Here is a 5,403-nt window from a genome sequence, read left to right on the forward strand (position 1 = left end):
GTCTTCATGTACTTAAGTCGGCATTGTGCCTTTTGTATTTAATTCCGTTGCAATTTCTGTGTTTCATCGTCAACACGAAGGTCAGTGTGATGCAGTAAACCTGAAGTGAAGCTTCGGAATCTATAACTAGTTCACAGGAATGGTTCAAAACATAGTCAGTAAGAAGAGTCAGTCTTCTAGTCCTTAAGCCGGCATTGTGCCTTTTGTATTTAATTCCGATGCAATTTCTGTGTTTCATCGTGAATAAGAGGGTCCAAGGGATACAGTACACCTGGAGTGAAGCATCGGAATCTATAACTAGTGTCAATGGAATGGTTCAAAACATAGACAGTAAGAAGAGTCAGTCTTCAAGTACTTATGTCGGCATCGTGCCTTTTGTATTTAATTCCGGTGCAATTTCTGTGTTTCATCGTCAGTAGGTAGGTCAGAGGGATACAGTAAACCTGAAGTGAAGCATCGGAATCTATAACTAGTGTCACTGGATTTGTTCTAAACATAGTCAGTAAGGAGAGTCAGTCTTCTTGTCCTTAAGTCGGCATTGTGCCTTTTGTATTTAATTCCGATGGAATTTCTGTGTTTCATCGTCAATAAGAAGGTCAGAGGGATACAGTAAACCTGGAGTGACGCATCTGAATCTATAACTAGTGTCACAGGTATGGTTCAAAACATAGACAGTACTTAAGTCGGCGTTGTGCCTTTTGTATTAAATTCCGATGCAATTTCTGTGTTTCATCGTCAATAAGATGGTCTAAGGGATACAGTAAACATGAAGTGAAGCATCGGAATCTATAACTAGGGTCACAGGAATGGTTCAAATCATAGTCACTAAGAAGAGTCAGTCTTCATGTACTTAAGTCGGCATTGTGATTTTTGTATTTAATTCCGATGCAATTTATGTGTTTCATCGTCAATAAGAAGGTCCAAGGAATACAGTAAAACTGAAGTGAAGCATCGGAATCTATAACTAGTGTCACAGGTATCGTTCAAATCATAGTCAGTAAGAAGAGTCAGTCTTCTTGCACCTAAGTCGGCATTGTGCCTTTTCTATTTAATTCCGATGCAATTTCAGTGTTTCATCGTCAATAAGAAGGTCAAAGGGATACAGTAAACGTGGAGTGAAGCATCGGAATCTATAACTAGTGTCAAAGGAATGGTTCAAAACATAGACAGTAAGAAGAGTCAGTCTTCTTGTCCTTAAGTCGGCATTGTGCCCTTTGTATTTAATTCCGATGCAATATCTGTGTTTCATCGTCAATACGAAGGTCCAAGGGATACAGTAAACCTGAAGTGAAGCATCGGAATCTATAAATAGTCTCACAGGAATGGTTCAAAGCATAGACAGTAAGAAGAGTCAGTCTCTAGTACTTATGTCGGCATTGTGCCTTTTGTATGTAATTCCAATGCAATTTCTGAGTTTCATCGTCAATAAGAAGGTCCAAGGGATACAGTAAAGCTGAAGTGAAGCATCGGAATCTATAACTAGTGTTACAGGATTCGTGCAAAACATAGACAGTAAGAAGAGTCAGACTTCTTGTACTTAAGCCGGCATTGTGCATTTTGTATTTAATTCCGATGCAATTTCTGTGTTTCATCGTCAATTAGAAGGTCCAAGGGATACAGTAAACCGGAAGTGAAGCATCGGAATCTATAATTAGTGTCACAGGAATGGTTTAAAACATAGACAGAAAGAAGAGTCAGTGTTCTTGTACTTAAGTCGGCATTGTGCTTTTACTATTTAATTCCGATGCTCTTTCTGTGTTTCATCGACAATAAGAAGGGCCAAGGGATACAGTAAACCTGGAGTGAAGCATCGGAATCTATAACTAGTGTCAATGGAATGGTTCTAACCATAGACAGTAAGAAGAGTCAGGCTTCTTGTACTTAAGTCGGCATTGTGCCTTTTGTATTTAATTCCGATGCAATTTCTGTGTTTCAACGTCAATAAGAAGGTCCAAGGGATACAGTAACCTAACGTAAAGCATCGGATTATATAACTAGTGTCACAGGAATGGTTCAAAACATAGTCAGTAAGAAGAGTCAGACTTCTTGTACTTAAGTCTGCATTGTGCCTTTTGTATTTAATTCCTATGCAATTTCTGTGTTTCATCGTCAATAAGAAGGTCAGAGGGATACAGTAAACCTGAAGTGAAGCATAGGAATCTATAACTAGTTTCACAGGAATGGTTCAAACATAGTCAGTAAGAAGAGTCAGTGTTTTTCTGCTTAAGTCGGCATTGTGCTTTTTGTATTTAATTCCGATGCAATTTCTGAGTTTCATCGTCAATAAGAAGGCCCAAGGGATACAGTAAACCTGAAGTGAAGCATCGGAATCTATAACTATTGTCAATGGAATGGTTCTAAACATAGAAAGTAAGAAGAATCAGTCTTCTTGTACTTAAGTCGGCATTGTGCCTTTTGTATTTAATTCCGGTGCAATTTCAGTGTGTCATCGTCAATACGAAGGTCAGAGGGATACAGTAAACCTGAAGTGAAGCGTCGGAATCTATAAGTAGTGTCACAGGATTGGTTCAAAACATAGTCAGTAAGAAGAGTCAGTCTTCTTGTCCATATGTCGGCATTGTGCCTTTCGTATTTAATTCTGATGCAATTTCTGTATTTCATCGTCAATTAGAAGGTCCGAGGATACAGTAAACTTGAAGTGAAGCATCGGAATCAATAACTCGTGCACATGAATGGTTCAAAACATAGACAGTAAGAGAGTCAGACTTCTTGTACTTAAGTCGGCATTGTGATTTTTGTATTTAATGCCGATGCAATTTCTGTGTTTCAACGTCAATAAGAAGGTCCAAGGGATACAGAAACCTAAAGTAAAGCATCGGAATATATAACTAGTGTCACTGTAACGGTTCAAAACATAGTCTGTAAGAAGAGTCAGTCTTCTTGCCCTTACGTCGGCTTTGTGCCTTTTGTATCTAATTCCGATGCAATTTCTTTGTTTCATCGTCAAAAAGAAGGTCCAAGGGATACAGTAAACCTGGAGTGAAGCATCGGAATCTATAACTAGTGTCACAGGAATGGTAAAAACATAGACAGTACTTAAGTCGGCATTGTGCCTTTTGTATTTCATTCCGATGCAATTTCTGTGTTTCATCGTCAATTAGAAGGTCCAAGGGATGCAGTAAACCTGAAGTGAAGCATCGGAATCTATAACTAGTGTCACAGGAATGGTTCAAAACATAGTCAGTAAGAGGAGTCGGTCTTCATGTACTTAAGTCGCCATTGTGCCTTTTGTATTTAATTCCGATGCAATTTCTGTGTTTCATCGTCAATACGAAGGTCCAAGGGATCCAGTAAACCTGAATTGAAGCATCGGAATCTATAACTGGTGTCACAGGAATGGTTCAAACCATAGACAGTCGGAAGAGTCAGTCTTCTTTTACTTAAGTCGGCATTGTAGCCTTTTGTATTTAATTCCGATGCAATTTCTGTGTTTCATCGTCAATAAGAAGGTCCAAGGGATACAGTTAACCTGAAGTGAAGCATCGGAATCTATAACTAGTGTCGCAGGATGGTTCAAAACATAGTCAGTAATAAGAGTCAGTCTTCTTGTACTTAAGTCGGCATTGTGCCTTTTGTATTTAATTCCGATGCAATTTCAGTGTTTCATCGTCAATATGAAGGTCCAAGGGATACAGTTAACCTGAAGTGAAGCATCGGAATCTATAACTAGTGTCTCAGGAATGGTCAAAACATAGACAGTAAGAAGAGTCAGTCTTCTTGTACTTAAGTCGGCATTGTGCATTTTCTATTTAATTCCGATGCAATTTCTGTGTTTCATCGTCAATAAGAAGGTCAGAGGGATACAGTAAACCTGAAGTGAAACATCGGAATCTATAACTAGTGTCACAGGAATGGTTCAAAACATAGACAGTAAGAAGAGTCAGTCTTCTTGTACTTAAGTCGGCAGTGTGCCTTTTGTATTTAATTCCGAGGGAGTTTCTGTGTTTCATCGGCAATAAGAAGGTCCAAGGGATACAATAAACCTGAAGTGAAGCATCGGACTCTATAACTAGTGTCACAGGAATAGTTCACAACACAGACAGTAGGAAGAGTCAGTCTTCATGTACTTAAGTCGGCATTGTGCTTTTTGTATTTAATTCCGATGAAATTTCTGTGTTTTATCGTCAATAAGAAGGTCCAAGGGATACAGTAACCTAAAGTGAAGCATTCGAATATATAACTAGTGTCACAGGAATGGTTCAAAACATAGACAGTAAGAAGTGTCAGTCTTCTTGTACTTAAGCCGGTATTTTGCCTTTTGCATATATTTCCGAAGCAATTTCTGTGTTTCATCGTCAATAAGAATGTCAGAGGGATACAGTAAACCTGAAGTGAAGCATCGGAATCTATAACTAGTGTCACAGGAATGGTTCAAACATAGTCAGTAAGAAGAGGCTGTCTTCTTTTACTTAAGTCGTCATTGTGCCTTTTGTATTTAATTCCGATGCAATTTATTCCTTTCATCGTCAATACGAAGGTGTAAGGGATAGAGTAAACCTGGAGTGAATCATCGGAAACTATAACTAGTGTCAATGGAATGGTTCAAATCACAGACAGTAAGAAGAGTCAGTCTTCATATACTTAAGTCATCATTGTGCCTTTCGTATTTAATTCCGATGCAATTTCAGTGTTTCATCGTCAATAAGAATGTCAGAGGGATACAGTAAACCTGAGGAGAAGCATCGGAATCTATAACTAGTGTCACAGGAATGGTTCATAGCATAGTCAGTAAGAAGAGTCAGTCTCTTGTACTTAAGTCGGCATTGTGTCTTTTGTATTTAATTCCGATGCAATTTTTGAATTTCATCGTCCATAAGACGGTCTAAGGGATACAGTAGACCTGAAGTCAAGCATCGGAATCTTTAACTAGTGTCACAGGAGTGGTTCAAAACATAGTCAGTAAGAGGAGTCAGTCTTTTAGTACTTAAGTCGGCATTGTGCCTTTTGTATTTAATTCCGATGCACTTTCTGTGTTTCATCGTCAATAAGAAGGTCCAAGGGATACAGTAAACCTGAAGTGAAGCATCGGAATCTGTAACTAGTTTCACAGGATTGGTTCAAAACATAGACAGTAAGAAGAGTCAGTCTTCTTGTACTTAAGTCGGCATTGTGCAATTTGTATTTAATTCCGATGCAATTTCTGTGTTTCATCGTCCATAATTAGGTCCAAGGGATACAGTAAACCTTAAGTGAAGCATCGGAATCTATAACTAGTGTCACAGGAATGGTTTAAACATAGACAGTAATAAGAGTCAGTCTCCTGTACTTGAGTCGGCATTGTGCCTTTTCAATTTATTTCCGATGCAATTTATTCGTTTCATCGTCAATAAGAAGGTGCAAGGGATAGGGTAAACCTGGAGTGAAGCATCGGAAACTATAACT

Source organism: Schistocerca piceifrons, unplaced genomic scaffold (genome assembly GCF_021461385.2).
Source record: "Schistocerca piceifrons isolate TAMUIC-IGC-003096 unplaced genomic scaffold, iqSchPice1.1 HiC_scaffold_2019, whole genome shotgun sequence".
NCBI lineage: Eukaryota > Metazoa > Arthropoda > Insecta > Orthoptera > Acrididae > Schistocerca > Schistocerca piceifrons.